This window comes from Leptodactylus fuscus, chromosome 2 (assembly GCF_031893055.1).
Source record: "Leptodactylus fuscus isolate aLepFus1 chromosome 2, aLepFus1.hap2, whole genome shotgun sequence".
In the NCBI taxonomy this organism is placed as follows: Eukaryota; Metazoa; Chordata; class Amphibia; order Anura; family Leptodactylidae; genus Leptodactylus; species Leptodactylus fuscus.
Window position 1 is genome coordinate 275722647 of NC_134266.1, and position 11585 is coordinate 275734231.

The window sequence follows — 11585 nt, forward strand, 5'->3', positions numbered from 1 at the left end:
GATGGATTGTCAAGAGATTGGACCAGAAGACCTCGACATTATACAGTGAATGGTTTGTCTGGCCAAAAGGAGTCATAATGGCTAACAATACTGAAGTCCTATCCATTGAGAACCCGCCATTGTTATTCTCACACTTCCCAGGTCACCTGCCGATCTTTATCTACACATCCATCTTTGTCACATGCATAGGCCACCCCACCAATACGTGGTTGGAGAGGATCTCTGCTGTGGCCTTCAGTTGGCTCTGCATATTCCGTTCTGTGTCAAGAGGGATCATCTGTGGGGTATGTAGACAGGGCCATAGATAGAAGTCATGGGTCCACCTAACAACAGTCAGAACACCAAAAAGAACAATTGGATCTGCCCTACACAATCTCACAGCAACAATGACAACAATGACGCTTACTTCTTCCTACAGAGCCCTCTAGTCCGGCAGACAGGTGGACACCATAACCGTTACAGCTACATTTTACCCAACCATATACTGACCTATAGGGGGCACATCTGACAATCTGTATCATAAATCTCAGTATGCAGAGTGGAATAGAGGGTTTACAATACATGGACTTCTAGGCATCAAAAACATGAAAGGGTTATGAAAGGGAACTGCGGGCCCCAGAACCATTGTCTACCCTGTCTCTATGGTGGGTACACCATTGGGTCTAGGAATTGTCGGATGGAGGAGTCAGTGAGGTGAGTCTGGTTTTATATCTTTGTACGAATTCCAATTGGAAGAAACTTATCGATTTTTCTGGTAACCTCATAATAGTGAAGAGAGCGGTGACCATACTGGGAAAGCAGTCGGACCCCTGGGGATCAGACCCCCCAAACTCATGTTCTGTAGACTGGGGAAAATCCTTCAAAGTGTAAGTAATTAAATAAGAGATAATAAAATAACCTACATGTAATAGATGGAGAATCTTTCGGAGATCATGTACAGGATAGATCATGTCTTTGCATTACCTCGTGTCCAGGGATCTCAGCAGGGTGGATACATACTCGGTATCTGAATATACAGGTACAGTATATATAGGAGAAATTCTACAGAATGAAATCCCTGGAGAGAGTGGTGATAAATGAGGCTGGGAATAACCTGGCACAGTGGTGAACATAGATGAAGACGTGGAATAAGGATCTATCACCGGTAATGAGGCGTACTATACAATCACCTGGGGAGCAGAGCCAAGGAGCGAAATATCTTTACATTAGAGAACATTAAAACGGAATTTATCCAAAGTTTTTGTAGCTCGATTTGTACAAATTTGCTAAAATGATGGGTTTTATTTCCTCCAATTTGTGCAGGATGAATCCCAAACGGTTCGGGCCATTATTTTCAAATTATTTCCATGTTTCTCTACATTTGAAGAGGGTTTTACGTAGAACAAAATACACCAATAAAGAAACACGTTCAATAGACTTAGCGACCACGGATGGAATGGTGGTATAGATGACCCTGTCCACAAGAGCTTACAATCTATGGCAGAGGGGGTAGAGACTGCACAGAGGGTGGAGTGGTGACAGCGGTGTTATTGGAGGTTGTAGGCCTTCTTGAAGTCAAGCTTATGATCATCCTATGTGTCGTGGTAGTGAGGTCCAGAGCTTGGGGAATGTGCGGGAGAAGTCTTGGCTGTGTGAAGGGTGGATTAAAGTTGACTCCACCTCTGTCCTGTGTCCTTGTGTGACCACATTGAGCATGGAGAAAAGAAAGAAGACCAAAGAACTGTCTGAGGACTTGAGAAGCAAAATTGTGAGGAAGCGTGAGCAATCTCAAGGCTACAAGTCCATCTCCAAAGCCCTGAATGTTCCTGTGTCTACCGTGCGCAGTGTCACCAAGAAGTGTAAAGCCCATGGCACTGTGGCTAACCTCCCTAGATGTGGACGGAAAGAAACATTGACGAGAGATTTCAACGCAAGATTGTGCGGATGGCGGATAAAGAACCTTGAGTAACATCCAAACAAGTCCAAGCTGCCCTGCAGTCCGAGGGTACAACAGTGTCACCCCGTACTATCCAGCGTCAGCGTCTGAATGAGAAGGGACTGTATGGTAGGAGACCCCGGAAGACCCCACTTCTTACCCACAGACAGAAGCCAGGCTGGAGTTTGCCAAAACTTACCTGAGAAAGCCAAAACCGTTCTGGAAGAATGTTCTCTGGTCAGAGGAGACAAAAGTAGGAAAAGGCCTCAACATAGAGATTACAGGAAAAAAAGAGAAGAAGACGCCCCCTACAGTCAGACATGGCGGAGGTCCCTGATGGTTTGGGGTTGCTTTGCTGCCTCTGGCACTGGACTGCTTGACCGTGTGCATGGCATTATGAAGTCTGAAGACGACCAACACATTGTGCAGCATCATGTAGGGCCCAGTGTGAGAAATCGGGGTCTCCCTCAGAGGTCGGGGCTCTTCCAGCAGGACAATGACCCAAAACACACTTCAGGTCAGCACTAGAAAATGGTGGTGAGAGAAAGCCCTGGAGACTTGTAAAGTGGCAGCAATGAGTCCAGCCCTGAATCCCATAGAACACCTGTGGGGGAGGGGGAGAGATCTCTTGATGGCAGTTTGGAGAAGGCCCCCTTCACATCTCAGGGGGGACCGCGAGCAGCAGCCAAAGAAGAAGAAGGGTCTAAGATTCCAGGAGAGCCTTGTAAGAAACTCATTGCTGGTTAGCGGAAGCGGTTGTGCGCAGTTATTGTGTCTAAAGGTTGTGCTACCAAGTATTAGGCTGAGGGCGCCAATACTTCTGTCCGCACCAGTTTTGGAGTTTTGTGTAAAATGATCAATGATGTGACTTTTTTTTCATTCTCTTTTGTGTTTTTTCATTGCAAGCAAAATAACTGAAGATATTACCAAAGAGTTTGTGCTTGTAATCATTATCTGGGGGACACCGAGGATTATCTGACAGAACTGCAGGGGGCGGAGCCTGACCGCGATCCAAGATGGCCACACTGTAAACCAGCTCCTCCACACCGGACCCTCTAACCTCTGCAAAAACAAACGTGCTCCGGGCAAACATGGGCAAAAACACCAAAGAAAGCTCTATGGACCCCCCGAATACCCCGAGGAGGACAAAACAGCAAAGTGACTTACAACGCTTCCGTAAAAAGAAGAACTTACCTTCTCCCACGGCTGCTTCCAAGATGGCGCCGACTCACAGACGCGAGGAGGATCTAGGAGATGAGTCAGACCCTGAAAGTGTAACAGAAGGTGAGCACTCAGATGCAGGCCTACGCACATTTTTTCAAAAGACACTTTCTAAAGCACTGACCCCAATTCTGACAGAATTAAAGGAGATTAGGAGTGATATGCAAGCTATGGGCTCCAGAGTACAGGTTTTAGAAGACTCCTACTCCTCTGTTAAGGAATACTCTGACTCTCTCACTGATCAATTGCATTACCACAGAGAGCTAATAGATCGATCTTTAACCCTAGTTGAAGATCAAGAAAACAAAAATAGAAGCCGTAGCATCCGCATTAAAGGCATTCCTGAGTCCTATACCCCAGAACAATTACCTAAAATGGCGTCTGAGCTTTTTCAAGATCTACTAGACGCAGAGAGAGCTGCCTTAATTGTAGTGGAACGCATCCACCATGCGCTTCGCCCAAAGCCTACGCAGGGAGACCCACCTAGAGATGTATTGTGTGGGCTGTTTTCCTACCTCGACACTCAAATGATTTTAGCCGCGGCAAGAGAAAAAGAAAAAATTCTACTAGGAAAACAGGAGATCTCCATCTATCAGGACATTGCCCTGTCCATTTTAGCTAAACGCAGATTACTGAAACCGTTGCTGGATATCCTCAGAAGCCACAACATACAGTATGCTTGGATGTACCCGTTTGGGATTGCCATATTACATGGAGGAAAGCGAATTCATACTCCCAAAGATCTCCGCGCTGTATGGACATTTCTTGATATTGAACCGCTTGAGATCCCTTCTTGGCTGCCCTCAGCAGACTGCGGCGAGATTCCGGAGCTGCCGACATTACCTGCATGGCAGGCAAACAGCAGGCACCGCTCACCAAAGGCCAGGAAGGCCCTAGCCAAGCTCAGACAAGTTCTCCAGTGATGGACTCTGACGTTATGTTGTGTGAGTCATGAATCTTATGCAATTGTATTGCTTTGCCCACAATTGTGCTCTTTTTTGTCCTACCTGCCCGTTAGTTAAGGTTCTAGTTTTGGTTTGTTACTAACATTCCGTGCGGGGGGCAGAGGGTTACACACCGATCAGGACCCATATCTCGCCCCCACTCATAGTTCACCTGTAGTTCATTTGTTCATTATTTTTCTCTATCTTTAGATCTTACGTCTATAAGATTTTCTTGGAAACTTTTATCCTTACTTTAGTCTTATAAGGAACATTGTCCAACTGCATATATTATTTGATTTTTTTTGTTCTCTCCCCTTTTTTTCTTATCCCAATCTCATCCCCCCCCCCCCCCCCCTTATTCTTTTTCTACAGATCTTTGAGAGGGATTTACAGGAGACAGGTTTGACCTATACTATTCAATATGATGTCTGGTGGCGCAACTAAAGGGCAGATAGCTGATTTAAGTGTTACTACTTTAATGTAAAAGGGATGAAATTCCTCGCAAAGAGACGGGCATACTCCACATTGCTAAAAAACTGCATGCAGACATTTTGATGTTACAGGAAACCAGATTTAAAGAAGGGAAAATACCTAAACCACCAAATTCGTGCTACTCTCAGTGGTTCTATTCATGTTCCCCAGACGCAACAACAAAAGCGTAGCTATAGCTATCAAAAATACTGTTCCCTTTGAAGTGACAGGTAAACTTACTGACACAGAAGGCAGGTATATCTTTATTAACCCTTTCCCGCCGATGGCATTTTTTGATTTTCATTTTTCGTTTTTGACTTCCCTCCTTCTAAACCCCATAACTTTTTTATTTCTCCGCTCCCGGAGCCATATGAGGTCTTAATTTTTGCAGGACAAATTTTTCTTCATGATGCCACCAATAATTATTCTATATAATGTACTGGGAAGCAGGAAAAAAATTCAGAATGGGGTGGATTTGAAGAAAAAATGCATTTCTGCGACTTTCTTACGGGCTTTGGTTTTACGGTGTTCACTGTGCAGCCAAAATGACATGTCCCCTGTATTCTGTGTTTCGGTATGGTTCCAGGGATACCAAATTTATATGGTTTTATTTACATTTTGACCCCTAAAAAAAATTCCAAAACTGTGTTAAAATTTTTTCTTTCTAAAAGTCGCCATATTCCGATGGCCGTAACTTTTTTTATACGTCAGTGTACGGGGATGTATAGGGCGTCTTTTTTTGCGGGGCCGGGTGTACTTTTTAGTTCTACCATTTTCAGGAAATGTTATTGCTTTGATCACTTTTTATTCAAATTTTTATCAGAATCAAAACAGTGAAAAAATGGCGGTTTGGCACTTTCGACTATTTTTCCCGCTACGGCGTTTACCGAACACGGAAAATATTTTTATAGATTTGTAGAGCGGGCGATTTCGGACGCAGGGATACCTAACATGTATATGTTTCACAGTTTTTAACTACTTTTATATGTGTTCTAGGGAAAGGGGGGTGATTTGAACTTTTAATTCTTTTTAGATTTTTTTATATTTTTTTTAACTTTTTTTTTTTTTTTTTGCATTTATTAGACCCCCTAGGGGTGTTGAACCCCTGCTTAAAGCAGTAGACACCCGGCAGCTATGGCGGCCGCCCGCCTCCCGGGCGGTCGCCATAGTTACAGACCCGACATGCGCCGTACTATTACGGCGCATGTCGGGAAGGGGTTAAGGGACGATTAGCCACGAGACCTTTAACCATTGCAAATTTTTACTCCCCAAATCAGAAACAAATCCCATGGCTATCTGGAGCACTACAAGAACTATCACACTTTGCGGAGGGAGATGTTATTGCTGGAGGGGATTTAAATTTAACCTTGAATCCTATAATGGACACGTCCAATGGGAAATCAGCCATTTCTCAGAAGGCCATCAGCTACATACACTCCACATTACAAAAATTGAAGCTTATAGATACCTGGAGATGTCTCAAACCAAATGAAAAAGATTTTACGTTTTATTCCCCCCCCCCATCTTTCCCACCAGAGGTTAGATTATATACTTTGCTCCCTCCCCCTCGCACGCTCAATACTAAACTTGGTAATTGGTAACATCAGCATTTCCGATCACGCCCCTGTCACGACGGTATTTAACATTCAAGAACTTCCGCCCCGACAATGGTTTTGGAGACTTAACGAATCCATACTTAGTAAAAAACAGATAGTTGACACTATTTCTTCTGAACGTGAGAGTTTTTTCCTTATCAATGACACACCACACACTGGAAGGAAAAGACAACACTACCTGAATATTACACGCCATTTCCATTGTAAAGAAATTTAAACACCCGCTTCTTCTACTTAGTGTAGACGCCGAGAAGGCGTTTGATCAAGTAAATTGGAATTTCATAACTGCCACGCTAAACGAATTTAATTTCCCTCCCGAATTTATTTCTGCTATAATGTCACTATATTCCCAACCACATGCTAGATTAAAAGTTATCGGATCCCTTTCAGATTATTTCCACATTACTAATGGCACGCGCCAGGGCTGCCCACTTTCCCCATCCCTCTTTATTTTAACCCTTGAGCCTCTCCTGATATCTATACGTCAAAATGAACTCATTAAAGGATCCGAACACAAAAATACTAGACTACAATCGCTTGCATTTGCAGACGATATATTATTCCTAATATCCAACCCCAACACAGGACTAGAAGAATTAACTAAAGTCATTACAGAGTATGGAGAAATCTCTAACTACAAGATGCATGTCTCGAAATCAGAAATTCTCAATATTTCTATACCAGCAGATGAAGTTGCATTATTAAAGACTAAAACAGCCTTTGCCTGGAAAAACGATGCTATCAAATACCTGGGTGTTTATATTACTCCTAACCCCCAAAATTTATTTTCAACCAACTTTTCACCACTCCTGAGAGACGTCAAAAGACTGCTAGCAGAATACGATCTACCCTTTATTTCATGGATTGGTAGAAGAAATCTTTTGCAAACCTATATCATACCTCATATTCTATACACCATACAAATGATTACAATAGCTCTTCCATCTTCATATTTTCAGTCCCTTAAGACCCCTTTTTCAAGGTATTTGTGGAAGTCTAAAGCACCTAGACTAGGGTACAACTTTCTTTCAAGAAATAAAGGGGCAGGAGGTATAGCCGCACCCGATATGTATCAGTATTACCTAGCTGTTCAGTTATCCAGATGGATGAATTATGTCAAACCACTAACTAAAACTTCTTCTACAAACCTAGCTTCCTCATACCATGGGGACTGTTTCTTAAAACTACTCTGGTTACCTGATAGAGTTTCCTTAAGAAACCCGGACTTTGACTTACTTCTCAAAGGCCCATGCGAAACCTGGCTTAAATATAAGACAACATTTTCTCAGAATTTTTCTCCATTATGTCCAGCAAAATTGATTCCCTATGTACTCTGTCCAAAACTAAAACAAGCCTCAGAACTTTGGAAGTTCTTAGACCCTTTCATGATTAAGGATCTATACAAGGGTGGCGCCCTTGTCAAGCTAAAAGATTTATTTGATCAACAACCAAGCCACAACTTGACTTTTTTGCATGAATTGCAATACCAGACATCTACCTCTGCGTTAGCTAAGTTGGGTCCTGCCACCAGACCTCTTACTACTTTTGAATCCCATCTTATCTCAAATCTACCTACGGCTAGGAAAATAGCACTCTGCAAAAGACTGTTGACAGAAACAAAAATTTTCACAAAACCATCCTATATACACTCTTGGGAACATGAACTGGGTACTACTTTCACCAAACAAGAACTAGATGCCATTGTAAATAAATCACATGGCTTTTCGACATGTGTACGTCTACAAGAATCCCACTTCAAATTGTTAGCACGTTGGTACAGGACACCCTCCTGGCTGGCACAACACAAATTAGCTGATTCAGATCGTTGTTGGAGGTGTAAAAAACACCCTGGTACTCAATTACATATGTGATGGACATGTGAACCAATAGCAAAGTTCTGGACCTCTGTCCAACGATACCTGTCTAAGGTTACAAAAACAAAGGTGAACCTGTCTCCTAGCGAAATACTACTCTCAAAACCCTCTCAAAGATACAAACCTGCTAAATCGAACCTAATCACTATTTTACTTGAAACTGCAAAATCCTTAATACCATTATACTGGCTGCAGACTGTCCCATCCCTGTTGCAATGGAAGGAGAAATGCTTCTAAATTGCCAGATTCGAAGAACTTATTAGCTGGAGAACTCAAACCCACCACGTATATACTAAAACTTGGGACAAATGGTGGTCTCATCATACCTGAATGGATTGTCAGCATCAGCTGTCAGCATCAGCTGACAACCCTTTATCTATCAGAATTGAAAAAAAAAAAGAACTGCAGGGGGGCCAATACTTTTGGCCAACACGGTAGAGATGGATGAACCTCCTTAGACTTGCTTTGTGTTGGGTTCGGCTGGCTCAGGTTCCTGATTCGTTTCAGGTTGAACAAGATTGGTGCAAACTTGAGGTGACATTATTATACTGTGGAGTCTCTTCAGACCTCATAACATAATGGTGCAGGTCCATGGGAGGTGTAAATAATAAAAAAGATTCATACTCACCTTCCCTTACCTCTTATAGGCCTTCCCACGCATCCAGCGCTCTTAGTCTCCTTAATGATCAATACAGTCCTGAGAGTCCCCTAGAAGTGAATATTGCATCAGGTATATCATTGAACTGGTGATTCATTCACAAGGAGGCCTTAGTGGTGCCCCCTTCCTGATCAGTGGGGGATTCGGTGATTGAGCCCCAAACAATTGGACACTTATCTCCTGTCCTATGGATATGGGATAAGTGTACATAACGAAACACCCCCCCTTTAATAAATCTGACAATGTGTAAGACACTAACACCATCTGGGGACTATGACCGCTTAGGTCGATGTCTCTGTCACTATTGTTTTCAAGGTCGATAGAGAAAAGAAGTGAAATGAGTTTAAAACGTCACTGGTGACTCTAGACTATGATTAATGTTCCGGAGGAGGGAGCCTGTACAGAAACCCCTGCCGTAGCCCTGAGCTGGGACCCTCTTATATCTTGTACTATTTGTAATAATGGCTTTGTGTTATTTGTCAGAGCTCCATCAAGTTGCAATAGTCACTTCTGTACCCAGGGACATACACAAGGGGTTGGTTATGTGACGGTTATAATCATGTAATGTATTGTTAGGGGCTCAAGACCCCTGATGTATGTTGTCGTAGGCCTGATTTGATCATAGGGGGGGGAGTTTCATGAGCTCATGGAAAACACAACACAGATGCAGCTGTCAGTGAGTCAAGTGTTTCATTTATTTGTAAGATACAGCACCTTTTATACTTTCAGCCAAGCCTTTTTCCTCATTTTGTCATGCTAAGAATGTCACCCTTAACATACAGTATATTTTTCCATCGTTCAAACCAGCTTAAACTAATTTAAACCAATACTGGTTTTTCTCTCTTTCAAGTTTGGTAACCCTTATCCACAGCACATAATTCCTTAGCTTAAAGCAGTTTGACTAGTAAAACTGCTAGTTACTGTGAGAAAGAACAGTTTAGGTCCCACCCTTGTTTTTCTGTCACATACACAATTTTTCAAAAGATACTTTAACCCTTCACATTTCCCCATTTTTGACATTATTCTCATATCAGATGAGTACATTCATCTAGCTCCCTAGATGCCAGACCTGCTGGATTCCCCATCTGACATTCCTATAATGTCTACCATTTATATCTATCTTTATCATAACATCGATTAGAACACATCAAAATTAACTTGAAAAAACAATATATAAGCAATATAATCATGCCAGTTTGTACAATGGTTTGTAATATCCCTGTTATCTATCCACCTATTCCCTTGAACCAATTAGCAGGATTATAGTTATAGATTATAGTTTATCCCAAGTTTGCATTATCATTGGATAAACAAGGATGGTACTGACTATTTTATTCCCTGTGTTCATTTGGACCAGGTGGGGTATACCACTTTTCCTAGGGGTGTTATCACCTGCTCTCTTGTACAGAGTGTGTTTAGGTATGGCTTTTGCATTCAGTTTATCAACCACAAAGGTGGCAGGAGTGAGTCTTACTATTGTGCATATACCTGTCACCCCCACTGGTAACCACTTGTATGCATTGCTGCCACATGCCCAATACATTTGAGGAGGTAGAGCAAAGAAGGCTGAGTGTTGGGTAATAAGTTTGTGCACAAGATCCACAAAGCTGGATACATTCTTCAGCATACACCAAGAAGGTTGTTTGCCCAGGGCTCCACAGTACCCGAAGTCTCGATTTCCACAAACAAAATTAAAGTTCTTTTTCCTATAAAGCCTTTCTTCTATTGTCTCATTTACACATTCTATATTCCCGGGTATCTCCTTACATGTGTGATTATCCCCTTCTACAAATAGATGTGCGTGTTCCCAGGAGGTGTTGTGTAATGTTCTTTCTAAAACCCAAGGTGTCCAAAAATACCCTCTCATTTTCCCATCATCAGCAAAACTTATCTGTAGTTGGGTTTGGGGAATTTCTCCTAATATAGTAGCAGTGGATTTGTTTTGTGCAACCCATCTCCCTCCATTATGTGTCATATATTGGATATTCTCATTATCCCCAGTAAGGTTACCTTGCCAGCCACCATGGCTAATCTGTCCACCCCACTATTGGTATCCCCATAGTAACATTTACCCACAATTTCCACAATGATTCTTCCATATTGTGTGCATGATCCATACAACCAGACCAGTCGATCAGTTTTTCCATGGGAACAGGCGCAGCTAAGAACGTGTTACGTACATGTCTATGCCCAGACCCAGAATCTGGACTGCAGACTGCACCGCTAAGGGAACAGGGGGAGGAGACTTTCCCTGACACTACGGCGGCTAGCTAGGCCCTGCCTGGGGTGGTGGTCAGCTGTTCCCTAGCTAGCCTTGGCCCCGACAACTCCTGGCTCTCTAACACGAAGGCCTAGCTGACAGATAGGGTAAGAGCTACAGAGAGTTAGGGACTGGGGGTACTAAGGTGGTGACCCCTACAGAAACCAGACACGCAGCACAACACAATACGCAACAAGAGAATGAGGAGAGGGACAGTGGAGAGGTGAGGAAAGGGTTAACACAGGACTGGGGCAAAACAAACTGGAACCCAAACCTCACAAATAACCAGATAGTGCCAGGCAACCAGAACTGAGGACAGGGCAGAGTAGAAGTGTGGAGGGACAAACCAGACTCACACACAAGGCAACACTCACACCACTTCTTAGTCAGCTGTAATTCCACAAAACACTCCTTCTCCCTGAGCCACGAATTCCTGTTGGCAACAGCAAAAACCTGCAACTAGTGAAGCCAGCCCTCCTCCTAATAAAGGCCCCAGAATCGTCCCATAGGATAATGGTAACTACCAACACCTGAGGTTCCATCCAAAAAACCTCAAGTAAATTCTGAAGGCCGATACTCAATGTCCAAACAGATGGCCCAATGGCAAGGAAACCACCAGAAGACCG